The sequence below is a fragment of the Sprattus sprattus genome, assembly GCF_963457725.1.
Source record: "Sprattus sprattus genome assembly, chromosome: 4".
NCBI lineage: Eukaryota > Metazoa > Chordata > Actinopteri > Clupeiformes > Clupeidae > Sprattus > Sprattus sprattus.
The window spans coordinates 40,897,233-40,914,772 of NC_137923.1; positions in this window are offsets into that span (position 1 = coordinate 40,897,233).

Consider the following 17,540-nt stretch of genomic DNA (forward strand, 5'->3'; position numbering starts at 1 on the left):
ACAATTATAGACAACATTGTTACCCAGGAGCTACACTTACCTGTCGGTGTACTGTACATCCAAAAGGTTCTAGAGTTGTGGAACTCAAGGCGACAGTTCAGTCACTGTTATTAGAGAATTCGGTATTTAGCAGCTAAGTTATGCTAGCTCACGTGACAGCACATTTTTTCATGTCCCCCCCCCCCCCGGAATTACTCTCTGAAATGTTCCCATGGTCACGCTTGATGTCATTTCCAAGTCCTCTCTCTGCCTCACTGTAAAAACACGTCACTGTCCTGTCCAAATGGCATACAAACGCCCCAAATTAAATATTTAAAAGGTAAGAAAAGGGAAACAAAGTTCATAGTCCATTTGCTTTAAATCCAGGGTATTCAGAAACCGATGAACAGCCAGTGTACAGGAAAACAGGGTCAAAACAGGTGTTGTAGCAAAAAAACCTCTTCAAATCTTTGAGTTAATACTCATTCAGAGTCAGAAGACCGAATGCGATAAACTGAAGTTTTATTCAATCTTGCAGACATTTCATTCAAATCGAGAGTGGTGGTCCATGGAACAGCTCTGTCAAAAACCCAGCACACTAACCTTTTAAAGAGCATATGTCATCACTATGCTTTACCAATGAAAAGCCTAATCTAAATCTAAATCTTGTACCAACCAGAATATTCTCTCAAATCTATACATTTGTATCCACCCTTAGCTGATCAGTATATCTTTGCTCACTTGTTGCCAGACACGATTTTCAGGTGATGGATATTAATGAGCAGCTATTACCTTACCGTAGTCTTACCCCTCCCGCCCGGTTATGATGTCATGGCTCTTTCATGGGAACTTTTACCTGCTCTTTGATTAATTCCTTATCCCCTTCTTGCATACACCTTTTAATTAATATTTAGCGATCTTTGTAAGCCTGCACCTGTGGAAACTGTATGATCTTGTTTTGAGAAACGTGTTCTCTCTGTTTGGCCTGACCTTCATCTCTACACACAGGCCTCCCTGCCTGGTAATTAGGCCTTTCTGCACGTAGGCCTCGAAGACTGGCCTGACCTTGGTCTGTGCACACGGGCCATTCTGTTTGACCTCACAAAACACCCACTTCTGCAGAAGGGCCTGATGACGCAGGGTTGTAGAAGTTAAAAGAAAAACTGTACTCCACATGGGTACAGTTGAGACAAAATCGCACTTCATGTTTATGAGCAAATTATGAATAAATGAATCAAGTTATGGATATTATTGATTGCTAATATTTTTAGTATACAATCAAAGGAAACGTCATATAAAGTATCAATTATTTTCAGAGTCTAATTTTTGTGCAGTAGTCAATAAAGCAAAAAGTGTCTCAACTGTACTCACTCTACCCTACACAGTTACGCTGAAAGAACAAGTTTCTGATGAAGTGTCACTTCTGATTTATAATAAATTATTGTGGTAAAATAAGAGTGAATACAATTTCATGACAAACAAGAATGGGCCTCATTCTCAATCTTTTTCTGTAATTCTTCAGAAATGTTTCTTACACGACTTCGAAAAAAAAAACGTAAGAGAAACGCTTTCGCTGCATTCCCGCACGCTTGAAAATGTGTTCATAAGCAGCCGAAGTCTTCTCAGCTGTGTTCCTTCCGATTAGTTTCTTAGATTGATGCGCGTTCTCGTGAAAGTGGATTTGCAGTCGAAAGCAACTCGTAACAGGTGTTTATTAATAAGATGGAGATATTTTCTTACGTTGAACTTCCGAAGTCGGTAAAACACATTTAAGAGGTCACTTTAAAAAAAAAAAAATATCGAAAAATTGTTACCATAAGTGTGAAGACAGGTCTTGAGTAGGAGTATAAAATGCAGTCAGTGCTATCAGACAAAATAGCCACGGTGAGTGTGAAGACTGGTCACGAGTAGGCATATAAATAGCAGTAAGTGCAGTGACAGTTCTAAGAGTTTGGGTTTAGTGTTTATTTATTTATTCACTTACATTTGCTGTGTTTGTGTACATTTACATTCACATTCAGTCATTTAGCAGACGTTTCGTCCAAAGTGAAACGTAATTGTTAATGATACAAATATTCTAGTATTTATTATTATTATAATTAGTTTAATCCGAGGATGTCTGTAGAGTTGACGTGAACGCAATCACCAACGGGTTCTCACAAATTCAACCGTTAATCCTTTTACAGTTTTTTACAATCGGATACACACTAAAATCAAAAGTGTAACACAATTATCAAAACCTTCACTCAAGGAGCAAAACAACGGCTCAGATCTGCACAACTATAAGCACATTTAAACATCACACTTTTTGCGAAACCATACACACAAGTGATTTGCAAAGTACTAAACACACTTTTATGCTTTAGACACAGACGTATATCAAGAGGTCACTTCCTTGCAATTCCAAAACACTCTGTCAAGTTACCACACCTATGAGCTGGTCAAATAAACACAGCCATCAAGTGCCCAAACACATGATTGCTTAATTGTAGACACAACAAACAGGTTTAAGCACTATAGAAATGCAGCAGATGAGTAACTGTAATCTGTCTTCAACCAAAATGGAAGGAGTCAAAAGAAGAAGAGTGAGGGTGAGAGGGGGAATCCACAGAGGAGGAGAAGGAGGAAGAGGCAGAGGCCATGCCATGAGGCTGAGGTCAAGGTGGAAGTAGAGAAAGAGGAAGACCTGTAGCAGGAGGAAAATGTGCTCAAAGAAGAAGAAGACCAAATGTATCAAAAACAGTAAACTTGAAAGGAAGACAGGCCCATATTCACGCAAGAACAAGATATAGAGATCATAAACATGCTTTTGGCAAATACGTAATGCTACCAGGCTCAGAGAAATTCAAGCAAACATGATCGGTGACCACCGGTGACCATCGGTGCCACAGCTCCCCCTAGATTAGCCATAGCACCCCCAAAGCACCCCCAAGAAAATAATGGTTTATTTATAATTAGTATTTAATTTCATTCTGAGTTCTTAATTTAATTTATTGTGTGATAATAATAATTCATTCACAAAAGAAAATAATGACAGATTGAAATGAACGGATAGTTCACGTAGCACGACACAGACAGTTTGCATGCGTGAACGTTGAACGTTTAAGATTTAAGGTGGAACGGTCTTGTTTGATGTGAAATATTAATGAATGTGGTCCTTTTTTTGGGGTTTTCTGGATCCGCCTTAAAAAACAGAGCTTCTAGCCTAGGAAGAGCAGTCTGTCTGTGCTAGCCAGGTATACGCTTCTACGTTTTAATTGATTGTGACCTGAAATAATATATACTTTTTGAAAGCATTTCTGACTCTTTGACTGTTTTAGCACTGATATGTGACTAGAATTGTCTCACTTTGTAAGGACATGTTTATAGGCCATCTAGAAATATCTGTATTCTGCTATTATTTGCCCTCTTTAGTTTATAATATATTGAACTATTTATGTTTAGTTTAATTTGTCAGACATGGTAGTGGTGGCTTGGTGGTCATCTGGCGCCAACTTTAACCCTCCACTGAAGTAAGCGGAGTACTTGGGATTGCGGAATCTATAACATCATGCTGCATGCATTTTGTCAGTGACCGTCGCAGATGAACGTAGCTATGTGCGTGTCCGTCGGAAGTAGCCTAATGATAATAATAATAATACTATCGATTTGTATGCTGCTTTTCATGGACCACAAAGACGCTTCAGAAAGGAAACATGTAAACAGATGTGACGATATGGTGGGTAGGTGTTGTAATAGAGAACCATGTGACACATAATGCTGTATCACCTTAATTTCATAGCACCCTCGGTAAAATGCTGAGCACCCCCATAGCACCTGCAGAAAAAAATCTCTGGCGCCGCCACTGACTGTAACACGGAGTTTTTTCAAATGTCATTCCTCAACGCGCTTCCTCAAATAACCACAAGATGGCCCGTGGAATAGCATTTGAGAAGATTCCGGCAGAGTTAAGACAGCTATTTTGCGTTCTGAAAGTCGTCTGAAGTTCAGAAGAAAGCACAGAAGAAAAAATTATGGAGAATGGCAAATGTTTTCCTAAATCCACCGAAGTGGAGTTCCTTCTGAAATCCTTCTGAAAGTCTTCCCAACTGCTGTCGAGAATGAGGCCCAATGTCTTCATGTGAAAGAAATAGGACACACCTCAGTTTTGGCCCAAGTTCTTGCTGTGGAGACAAACTTGAAACAGCGGGTACCATAAGGAGTCCAGTCCTGAGGGCAAGTCCCCCTACTGTTCCCCACACCGTTTTCTGTGAGCATATCTGGATAGAGATGTCGCAACAACCAAAGTTATTAAGGATTTTCATTTTTTTTTTTTATTTCTCCTGAAAATATACTTTGCTCAACTAATGTTTGGGACTTAATGAAAAGACCACTCAAATAAAATACAATAAAAAAAAGAATTGAAACAGAGACCTTTGTGGGACCAATGAAGAAATACTCAAGTGCACCTCAACCTCCTGTTCTGAGCCCTAACAGTGTTGGATAGCCTGGTTCTGGCTGGCCTATGTGTGAGGAATGTTTGATAAGAGACCCCTGGTGGAGAATGATTTCGTAAACAGCAGTTAAACCAAGACCCCATTGATGTGTGGGGGCCTGTGAGTGCTGAGTGGATGCCCCCCAAACTGTCATTCGTGGTCAGCCTGTGAGATGTAATTCTTTCATTCTATTATATAACATGCAGTGCCGCTGCTAGCCATTTTGGTGCCCTAAGCATAACTCCTTTATGATGCCCCAAAAACGTTTGTTTCCTTAACCCCAAATGAGGGACACTTTCTTCCAGGTGGGTGCGCGTGACAACAACTGACCAACAATAATGGAAATCGCAAGGTTTCATTAGCCATACCATAAACCTATTAATTTCAGTGTAATTTTGGCAAACCACTACTGGACTTGGTGGGTTGTATTGTTCATAGTAGTACTCCAGACAATTATTACAAGTTTCTCTCAAATTTCATGTTGTTTTCTTGAAATAGCTTATTTTTTTTGGACCGCGCTCCGGTCAGAATCAGAGTCAGAACGTCATTCGCTAAACAGCATTTTACCCATTTCGAACAGGGCCTCTGTCTCAACATCCAATGTAACTTAGACTGGTTGCAGTTCACTGCTTGGCCACAGTTTTATGGGGCGCCGTTTGTAAAATGTTGCACGTTCTAAAATCCTGCTCAGTTTAGGCACATTTAGCATTGTAATATGGGGGAAAAAGCACGACAATATTCACATGTCTCTTTTTCAAACATTTAGAGAGAAATTCATGTAAATTTCCAAGGGTATTTTTTTGGGCAGTAACATAAAGTTGTTTAATAATATGAATCTTTCATCTAAATGTTAATGTTAAATGTTATATGTAAATGTTATATATATATGTAAATGATAAATGTAAACGTAAATATTAAATATAAACGTAAATGTTTAATGTTATATATAAATGTTAAATATAAGTGTTAAATGTAAATGTTAAATATAAATACTAAATGTAAATGTAAATGTTAAATGTATATCTAAATGTTAAATGTATATCTAAATGTTAAATGTAAACGTAAATGTTAAATGTTAAATGTTTATGTATATGTTCAGTCTACAATTCAGACTTGGCTCCAGAACATAACAATATTTACGTTAATTGGCTCCCATTGTGGAGCAACAGGTTTTTTTGAATGGAGAAAGCGCGGTCTTTTAGTCACGACAAGACAAGATGGCAAGTCCAAATGATTTAGATATAGCTTTAGTTATAGAGCGAGCTGTTGCAGCTGGCGTTAGGGCGGCTCTCCAAGACCGACCTACATTGGGAACAAGTGCTGCAACAGACACCACATCATTGCCCTCGGTAAGTTCGTAAATAAGGTTGATTATTTTAATAGGGAGAGGTGGAGGGCGAACTAGCTAGCATAGTTGGCCAGTGAAATTCTCCCATTAGCCAGGTTGCAAACCCTGAGATGTGTGCTAATAATGCATTGCAAAAATACACCTCAAACATGTAATTTTCAAAACGAAACTTTACACAATGAAAGTACCCATGAAAAGTAACATGGGCCTCGTTTCCCGATAACGACGTATCTTAACGGCCTACGTGGATTTTGGCGACATCGTAGACTCAATAACACTTTCTACTTACGAGCGTTTCCCGAACATCGTCTTAAAGTCAGGTGCACGAGCGCAACGTGCATGAGTTCTTAAGTATTTCTTAGGAGCAGTTTACGTCACGTTAACCTGTTTACGTTAATTGCTGTGAAATTAGCTAGCCTATGCGTGCATCGAACGTGCACTGTGCACTGAATTCGGGGCGGGGATAGTAACGCCATCTCCAGCAGAGTATTTAAACTGTGTTCCCATTGTAAGGACATTTATTACGATCTGTCTGAGAGTGGGCTGTCAAAGCTAGCATCATCGAAGTCATACAGTACAGTAGGCTACATACATTCAATAAAATTAACCTACATTTGAGTCCAACTGCATGACCATTCTTACCCTACACTTACCCTTACAATAAAGAAGTGATCCTATTTCAACCATAACTTCATTTTAAATAATTTCTTTCTTTATGAAATTTAGTTTATAGTTTAGACAGCAACGTTGACATCTATATTCAACTGCATCCACTACATAATCTCAAACTTTATTTGTTGGTAACTCTCCAAAAAGGCTACCATTAACACATTTCTTAATGAAAAGGAAACATGCATCACAATAATACTTCAGTGTAACCTGTACCTGTACAAATCTGACTTTATTCCACATAAAACTCAAAAAAGGGCCGGACAAAATTGTTGGCACCCTTAAGAAATAATTGTTTTTTAGGCATGTAATTCTCCTTAAATCTTTATTTAAACTCACCTGTGGCGAGCCACAGATGCTGGTAATACAGAAATCACATTTGCAACCAGTTAAAATGGAGCAAAGTTGACTCAACCTTTGTGTTGTGTGTCTGTGTATACCGCGCTGAGCATGGGGAAAAGAAAGAAGAGCAAAAAATTGTCTGAGGATTTGAGAACCAAAATTGTAGAAAAGCATGGACAATCTCAAGGCTACAAGTCCATCTCCAGAGATCTTAATGTTCCTGTGTCCACTGTGCGCAGTGTCATCAACAAGTTTACAGCCCATGGCATTGTCCCTAACCTCCCTGGATGTGGAAGGAAGAGAAAAATTGATGACAGAATGCAACAAAAGATTGTTTGAATGGTGGATAAATAACCTAGAACAACTTCCAAATAAATTCAAGCTACCCTGCAGACAAAGGGTACAACGGTGTCAGCTTGCACTATCCGTCGCCATTTGAATGAAATGGGATGCTATGGTAGGAGACCCAGAGGACCCCACTGCTGACACAGAGACCTAAAAAAGCCAGACTTGAGTTTGACAAAACTTTCTTGGGGAAGCCAAAATCATTCTGGGAGAACGTCCTGTAGATAAATGAGACCAAAGTAGAACTTTTTGGTAAAGTAGTTTACAGACAACGAAATGAGGCCTTCAAAGAAAAGAACACGGTCCCTACAGGCTAATATGGTGGAGCTGGACCGATGTTTTGGAGTTGCTTTGCTGCTTCTGGAACCTGATGCCTTGACTATGTGCATAGCATCAGGAAATCTGAGGACTACCAAATCATTTTTGGGCGCAATGTAGGGCCCAGTGTCAGAAAGTTGGGTCTCCGTCAGAGGACATGGGTCTTCCAGCAGGACAATGACCCATAACACACTTCAAAAAGTACCCAGAAATGGTTAAGACAAAGCACTGGAGAGTTCTGAAGTGTCCGAAATGACTCCAGATCTTAATCCCATAGCACAACTGGGGCATGATCTCAAATCAGTAGTTGGCAGAAGGCACCCTTCAAATGTGAGAGACCTGGAGCAGTTGGCAAAAGAAGAGTGTTCCGAAATTCCAGTAGAGAGGTGTAAGACCAGAGGCGGATCTTCCATTAGGCAAACCTAGGCAAGTGCCTAGGGCCCCAACCAAATCTGTCTTTATTAGGGGCCCCCAAATCTGACCCCCCCAGCCATTACTTATGTAAAAAAAAAAAAAAGAAAAAAATTTCTAGTAGAAAAAAATAACAAAAATATCAACATAACGCCGAACTAATGCCTAAATAATAATTTTCCAGCACACATGCTCCCCTCCATTGTGCATTGGACTAGTCCAGAATATGATCACGTAGTAACGCATGCAGCGCGAAATAACGTTACTTCAAACCAAAGCAGAGGGATCCCTAGAAAGGTTGCCCCTGTTGCAAAGCAATAAACCTCCAGAACAATAGGTCATTTGCTTGGCAGATAGAAAACAGTTTCCCTAACAGAAAGTCTGAAGCTTGAAGTTATTTTCAAACCTTTACTTGGGTAGCACTGTAAAACTGAGCAGACATGCAGAATACATTTTAGTAATCTCATCTCGTAACATTCGTTTCACATAGCATTGCGTGTTTAAACTGTGATAGAAAATACGTTAGCTTAATACTAACGTATAGGGGAAATTACAGAGACTGCGCTAGGTATTAGCATCAATTAATTCAAGTTAATGTTTTTGTATATGAGCCTGACATTTGCTCGGCAGATAGATAACAGGTTCTGTAACAGATACACTGCCGAAATTGACGGCACGAACGACTGGAAAAATGTATCAGCCTTCCTAAAAAAACACGAGAAGTCTGCTGATCACCTCGGAAATATGGCTGTTTGGCGAACGCTTCAGCAACGTCTCCAAACAGGTAAAGCCATAGATCAGGTAAATCAAGAGCTGTTTGTGAACGAAGTAAACAAATGGAGAGAGATCTTGAAACGTCTGATCGCCATTATTATACACTTGGCCAAGCGCAACTTAGCTTGTCACTCACTCACTCACACTGAACCACTGCTTTGCCTGTCTCTCACTCACACACACAGCCACTGTTATTCCTGTCCACACACAAAATCTTTTCATTGGTCCTGTTTAAATGTAAATGGTGGTTTTCATAGACTCATATCCATTTTGTATTTTAGTGCAAGATCATTTTGTATCTCTGGCAGAGAATGGAAATTCTAATCTCTCTCTCTCTCTCTCTCTTTCTCGTTTGATCTGAGTAATAAACATGTAATTTTGGCAAAGGCTGGAGAAATCTGAAACTGATTTTACTGTGGAGAGTTGAGTGGCAGTGCACTATGGGTTTATTGCGATTCTAAGAGTATTGGGATGGTTATTTGTTTTGTGTACGTGTTTCAAAAATGAGGGCCCCATGTCTATATTTTGCCTAGGGCCCCAAAATGGCTAGATCCGCCCCTGTGTAAGACACCTCATTAATGGTTACAGGAAGCAATTGATTTCAGATATTTGTATTTCTTTATTTTTAAGGGTGTTCTCCCCATTATAAAGTTGAGGGTGCCAATAATTTTGTCCGGCCCTTTTTGGAGTTTTATGTGGAATAAAGTCAGATTGGGCATTATTTCTCAGATTTTTTGTGTTTTTCCAATCCAAACTAGGTAAATTAACATGTAAATGCAAAAACTAATTGTAATTGCAACACTTTTCTGGGAGTAGTGGTGCATTATCTGACAAAAGTGCAAGGGTGCCAACATTTTCGTCCATGACTGTATGTCTTGCCATTACACTACCCAACAGCTCTACGTCTGCTAACACTACAGAATGCATAATTCCTACAGGCACTGCACTAGTTTTGTATAGCCTAATCTTTATTTTCAAATACTCAATATTCTTTATTTCTATTTTGATTGGAATAGGCAGGTGAAACAATGACATTCTCATGATGTGCTATACACAGAAACATTGTTTGGATTTCTTCTATAATAGGCCGAACGACGCCCCTGGTGGATTGCTTTGCTAAGTGTGAAGTTACTACTGGTCCTGACCACACGTAGAATTCTTCTCAACGAAAGATAAACTTAAGCTAAGTGCCGCGTCGGGAAACCGGTCTGCAGCGTATCCTCTTACGAACGATTTCAAGTCATTTTTTAGGCTAAGTGCGCGTTCGGGAAACGAGGCCATGGTTGGTATGTTTCTTTTGAAATGTATATGAATATGCACATGAGCTCCACACTTGTCTGTGAGAAGCAGCCACAGAAACATATGTGTTCAGCCGTAGTTATAACGGCCAATAAAGTAAGGTGACCAGACGTCCCCGGTTTTTCACTTACAAAGATAAAAACATTACACTGTTTTGCGGGTGTTAACGTGTCTGAACTGATAGTGCGCTTTATGGGAGTGGCGGCACTGTTAACATGACACATACCCCCCATGGTGTAATGGTTATGATACCGGCTTATTCAATCTGGTGATCTGGGTTCAATTCCTAGTGGGGGCAATATATGAGTCTAAAAGACTTAGCTTTGTTAAATGCTAAGGCTTGCCCCATAAGACATTTCTTCATGCGATGGTAACTCAACAAAGAAGATAGATGAACAGCACACACACACACACACACACACAGTAAAGTCATCCCATTAGTTGATGGTTTAAAAAGGACAGAACATTTTGAACTAATATTACGTCGCAACTGCTCCGACGTTTCCTAAAAAATAAACAAACAAAAAACGTACGAAATCCGTGATTTAATAGCCTTGTCCAGCTGTTTATTGACATTTGTCATGTCAAATGAAGATAGAGAGGGAGAGGGATACAGGCAGGCAGACAGACAGACAGACTGGCAGGCAGGCACACAGGCAGATCATTTAAAGGCAGTTTTACTGTTCTACAAATTAGACAAGTTCTCTAGTTTTGTTTAATTTAAAATCGTTATTATTGAAATGAAAGGTAGGTCTTGAGTTGACCAACGTACATGACAGTCTGGTGAGGTATATTGTTGTATATTATTAGTGTAATGCTGCTTATACCCAATATATGAGCTAGTTGTGCAGACTACACTTCCAGAGAAGCGTGTACGAAAAAATTCGAAAGGATTTTAGATGATGAACAGTAGCCTCATCTGATGCTGCCTTTGAGGTGAATGTCCATAAATGTTATTCTGGACACTGTGGTAGGCAGCATGAATAGGAGAATAGGTAGCATGAATAGGAGGTTTTCAGCAAATGCAAAACTTGCCTCAGATTTCGCTTGTCTGGACCCTAAAAACCTTTCTGAAATAAAGGTAAATGGGCTCCCTAACTTAGCAAATGTCTGCTTACGTTAAATGACAGAGCTACAGTTAGCACATTACAAACTGAGCTGTCTAGCCGGGCATACCAGTGGGAGATACTGAAAAAGTCCTCTCTTGAAGGTAATACTGTCAGGGCATGTAGTGAGGTGGCACAGGAAGGTCAGGAGGATAGTGGCGGACTACCATATATGGAAGAACCAGAGATGGAGCTTGAAAGCAGGATCTGTTCCTCTGTGCCATTTGTGTCGATTTAATACTCTCACAGTACAACCTCACAGATGCTTATCATGTCATTGGGTGAGCATATAAGTTTCTAATGACTTTGTCCATCACACAGGTTGTATGTGAGAGAAGCTTCTCAACTTTAAAATTTGTGAAGAATAGGCTACGAAGCTCACTGAGTCAGGAAAACTTGGAGGCTTTGATGTTATTGTGCACAGAGAAGGAAATCCTCTTGTCTATTAGCCACGACACAGTTATAGATAAAGTGGCTGAAACCAGTGCACTGCTTAGGCGGTTACTGATGCTGTAGATGCTGTTTGTGCTATTCGCAATGTAACGGTATACTGTACTGTGACTTGAACTATAAACATTAGTTCAATATGCCTCTTTGTTGAAGAGTGGGATACGTTTCAGATGCTTTATTTATTTATTTCTGCTTTTGTTGATTTATCAACCTATCTCTGTGGAATAGTGGAATATTTTTTGTTAACTTCTCAGCTTAAGTGGATTATTATTTAACCTTTACATTATTTGTTGAACCATGGTATTTATAAAACTACAGGATAGTAAGAGCTGAACTGTTGCTTCATTTATCCAATTTCCACTACCATGTCAAAAGTGGGCCGGTCTTGGGCCTGAAATTCCTGGGCTGAAACGTTGCCCCACTCCGGCCCTGGTTGAGACCATAGACATATACATGTCTCTGGTTGAGACAAAACTTTTCTGTTAGCCATTTCTGATACTTAAGATACTAAAGTTAGCTTTGTTTATTGTTTCCATGGTAATAGGAGCCGTCAGAATAATTTGCTTTTCTGTTGGCCATTTCTGATATGCAGCACATGAGGGCAAAGAAAATGGTGCATGGTCTTGATCATTTAGATTTCGTTTCAGTATTTCAAAGTGAATGAGATGTGTGAGCACAAGAACAGTGAGCGTCTAGCAGTGATTATCATATCATAGACATATACAGTATGATGCATGTATAGTATATGTCTATGGATGGGATCTCAAGCATCCACAAAGACGTAATCTCCAGTTGTCCTCTGATTTCAAAAGTTACATTCATAAACAACCAACTCCGATCGAGTTATCTTGGGTTGTAAATCGGAATTTAGTCGGAGACAAAAAATCTAGATATTTGGAGTTACATGAAATGGATCTTCGATTTAAATCGGATAAAGCCAGAAATGTGGACACATGTAACCGTGAGTGATTAATCACAAAGCCAGAAATGCCTTCCTGAATAAAAATGTTTTTAGTCCAGTTTTAAAGAAGTCCAATGTTTGTGTTGCCCTTAAGTGGTCAGGGTGGCTGTTCCATAAGCGTGGCACTGTCAAGCAAAAGGCCCGGTCGCCCATGGTGCAAAGCTTGATGATGCGGAAGAGCGAGCTGTTTGAAGATCTGAGGGTGCAGGTGGAGGTTTGGGAAGTAATTAGTTCTTGCAGGTAGGGAGGTGCATGCCCATTTATGCATGTTTGGATGAGTACTTTGTAGTCAATCCGGAAAGAGACAGGGAGCCAGTGTAGTGAGTGTAATAACGGTGTTATGTGCTCATATTTCCGGACCTTCATCAGGATCCTGGCAGCGCTGTTTTGGATGTATTGCAGCTTCTGGATGTATCTTGCCAGTGATCCCAGAGAAGAGCGAATTACAGCGATGAAAGGACTGAGAGTGGGGAGTGGTGACTTGAGCAGAGCAGTGGGAACTGGGTCCAAGGTACAGGTACAGGATTTAATTTTTCTGAGGACTTTCTCAACATGGCTCTCAGAGAGACATCAGAGAGCAAATGTTGTTGACCTTGGATCGGAAAAGGTCAATGAAGCTGTTGCATTGCTCCTCTGTAGCCTCAGTTGAAGGAGATGGTTGTGGCTTAAGGAGATGGCCCCCATTTGGTTCGTCCTGGTATCGCCCCCGTTCGGTTCGTACTGGTATCGGGCCTGTACCCAGATAGCAGAATAGTAAGGAGAATCTGACTCATCTTTTCTAAAGCACACTTATATTACTGTTCAAGGCCCTCTTAACTTCCTATGAATAAAAATCTTCCATGACCACTTTTCATGAGAAAGACTTGTTAAGCCACTCCAACTCTATCTATAGTACTTCAGATAAGGGAGCTCTTTGATATCCAACTCAGCTGCTTGGATATCCCCAGCCTCACTTTACCTTGCTGGTGGAGTTCAATGAAGTTCACTTCCTGAAGGGAATTTCAATTTAGTGTAACTATATCCAGTGCAGTCACCAAACAATAAGATTCATGTGGTTGCGATGCTGTGTTGAACTCAAACCAGACAATGTCAGACTAACTTCATTTCAAAAAGACTACTGCACTCCCAGATGTCAACCGTTTCCAGAACATATCTGGCTCAGGTGTGGCGAGGATCTGTTAAAGAGTCGGCTGCCCTGAGGCCTGCAGTAAGTTGCAGATATGGAGCATAAAATAATGCGGAACAGACCAGCTAACTGAAGGGTGCCAATAGTTCCACACTTCTTCCCCGCAATCTGTGGGTCGTAAATATTTCAGTGCATCCTGAGTGTCCATAATTCATGTAAAGTAAATTTCCTGACATGGTTCCAGGGAAACATTATGGAATTGCTTTACCAAACTTGGGAGGTTGTCCTGCCTCTCCTGAATGAGAAGGTTTGTTTCGGGACACCATTGTGGTGATTCACATCCAAAAGGTTGAATGGCGATTTAGAACGGAATACCTAATTTTCTTTGTGGGAAAAAAAGGGTCTATGTCATTGTAGTTATTTCCAGAGACAACATTTGATGCATAAAACTCATCAAAAAAACTCATTTCAAAGAGGGGCAGTAAAACTGAAGGCTATGTGTCTTGAACCAGTGTCCACATTTGGGTATGGTTCAGTATCATATGTAAGAGAAATCTTTACAGCTGTGTTTTCATTTCATGTTTCTTGTGTGTGCTATGACAGCTCATCTGTGTTTGATGAGGATATGTAAGCCATGAAAAAGGGTGAACTGACAATCAACTCCTCATCTCTCGCCGCTGTTTATTTATGTCTCATAACAAACGCTCCTGCGTGTGTTCCCCTCACGCCTCACGTCTTACGACATTCATGTTCAAAGTATTTGCCCTTTCACACGTACTCTCTTCCACACGTCATTCTTTTTTCTCTGTTTCCCATCAGTAGTCTTTCTACTCCCTATCTTGTTCCTTTTGTGTCCTTTGCTCTCAGTTTGTTCCACTGAGAAAGAGAGAGAAGATAGAGAGAGAGAGAGATTGCCAAGGTTACACATACTGTTCAATACTGTTCCAAACTGTCAAAACATATAACATGCTAATACAGTGTGATTATGGAGAGACATGAGACACCTTACAGGGAAGAGAGAGACAGACAGAAAAAGCGCTTTTTAGTTTTATGTTTCTGTTGGCATTTCTTGTAATAACTTGGGTGTGATTTACACAGCTTATAATTATAATTATATAAATACATCCAAGGCCTAACTACACAATATTAAACAACATTACACCACTCCCACCCATTATTCAGTTTGTATTTGTCTCTGTTTGCCTGTGTTTGTGTTTTGTCCACTGAACAGGTCAAATTGGGGAAAGAATGTGTGATTGGCCTCCCTAATTAGATTCAGTTGTGATCAGCCTTTGGAACAGCGGTTATATGCACTTCAAGACTAATAATATAATTGAGAAAGAGACAGAGAGAGAGAGAGAATTACAGATACATAGCCCAACCACACCTATATGGTGCAGTCTACTGACAGTAGAATACAAATGGGTATAGGCATATAACTTTATTATATTTGAACCGGATGGTTCATGGTGCTCACGGAAGGTGGTGTACATGAAGTAGATTTCAGATCAAGGCAAAATAAGCAAACAGACTAATTATCACCCAACACGTTCCCGGAAGTGTAGCTACAAAACAGAATCTCCTGGCCCTGGGAACTGAAGTGAAATTTATTTAATCGAGTTTTTTTTTTTCATTGCGGTTGTTGGTTGGAAAATATAACATCTGAAGCACGTAAGATGGTTTGTCTTTTCTAGATTTCATTAGTGTCTGGCGTCACAAACTCCGTTAACAGGAGAAATGAAAAACGGATGAGATGGCGTTCCTTAACGTAGCCTATACTCAATGAGGCCTGTGCTCTTATGGATCTACGATTTTGAACAAACACGTTGACTAAAGATCTTCAACACCGTATGTAAGGTGTCAGTCAAACACAACGTATCGATTTCTTCTCCCCTGGCTGTGTCCCAATTAGACTCTGCGTACAATTAATTTAAGACAGAGGGTCATCTAGAGGCGAGTCAAACGTCTACCAGTTCATTCTCTGAGGAGCGACAGTGCGAATGGAGACAACCACTACGCCAAGAAGCAGCTCTTTCACAAAAGTGAGAGTTGAAGTGCGAATACCAAAACTATGGGGGCGAGCCTCGGCGTCAGAGTTCGCAGCAAATGTGCTCATTATGTCTGCAAGCTATTGAAGCGTAAATGCTATCATCACCAATGTCTCTTTGCCTGCCTCGCCAAGCCATCGCAGGGGTAACGGAGCGCATTTCAAACAGTCAAAAGATGCGTTTTCAGCTCTTGCTACTCTAACACAATTCTCCAGCGTCGGGTGAATGGAGGTGTCATATCACGCAAACGGTCAAATGCAATGCACTTCATCTCCGTAGACCATTAATTGCATCGTTACCGGAAATGCATTACCGAAAATGTTTAATGAAATGGCTCTCATCTCATTGTACAGTCTATTATTTCATGCCTGTTGGTCTGATCAAGATGCATGTCTATTATAAAAGCTTGGAAATTAGCTTAATTACAAAGCACAACTATTTCAAAATCATTTTAGGAAAAAAAAGCTTGCATGTTATTTTTTATAATGCAAATGCATATTGCCCTGTGAAGCAACCCACAGTTACGTGAGCCATTAGTCATATCTTGGTTGTATAACGGCATGGACGAGCCAGTGCAGTGGTTCATGGTTCCTGCGGCAGCAGACGGTACGGCTATGTCCTGTCTCATTTCCAGACACCCTGGCCTACATTTGTGAAGGATAGAGAGCTGTTGCCTAGGAGGCGGTGAGGCGCACCAGTCGGATGATATGTGGAGCAAGCTCATTTGCTTAGACGGCAACCTGGGTGTCAGTCTGCGCTGCCCCTCTTGTACACTAGATGGCGATACAATGCCAGATAGCACTCGGTCCCATTCAAGCCTTTCTAATGTTGCAGCCAGAGTAACTGCATTTTTCCAGTTCTGATGGCAGTGAGATGTTGTTATATGACTACGAATCCCAAATGAATAATATCTGTTAAGGGGTGTAATTTTAGGGTTTATAACTAAAAAGACTAGACCTAGAAATATGTGTGTTTTTTATTCAGTGGAGTTTTAATTGGACTGAGATTAGGACTTTTATTTAGGCAGTGTCACTCCTTTCATCCCCCCCCCCCCCTTTTTTTTTTGGGAGGATATTAAAAAGAATTAAGGTTTGCAGAGGCAGTGTCAGGATAACATCAATGTACACCCAACTGGCCAGAAATCACTTGGCCTGAGCAAACTATGATCAGGCAGAAATGTCTCTCATTCAGATTTACGACATAGACCGCTATATGTCAGGTGAAATTGTAGTAGTGAAACTGTAGCGCTAAGAGTAAATGATAACTACAGTCTGAATCCTGACAGAAGGACATCTACATCATGCAGGCTTACTGCAGTCTCCCACCCGATTCTGCTGATGCTGGTATAAAGCTCTCACAAGACTGTCCCATTCTCCCTCTTTTATATCATTATCATAAAACTCTGGAAATTGAAAGCATCGCCTCCAGGGACCCTTACGCCTCTTCAGAGGGACAGGAAAGGGCAAAGGCACCTGTTTGAAGTCATGAACTATTCACAGTCTCTCCTACTACTCACACACACACACACACACACACACACACATACACATTCTCTCTCACACACACACACACACACACACTCTCAAAGGCTGAATTGCCCAATATCCCATTCTGGCAAACATCCGCAGGCATGTTAGTTTGCCTGGGTCCACGGCAGTAAACATTTTATACATGGCGATGGTTCCAGTGATCGCTCGCCGGGCTAATGTTCGTCCCCCACTCCACCCCACCCCACACACAAACCGTTTCCCTCCCTTTCCCTCCACTCACCCCCCTGCCATCTGCTCCTCTGTCCCACACAGTAAGGCACCTCACCGCCGCAGGGCAGAGGAGGGACAGCTCCGCACGCAGCAGCCCCCAACATCTGCTGCCTTGCTGGGCCGCGGGGC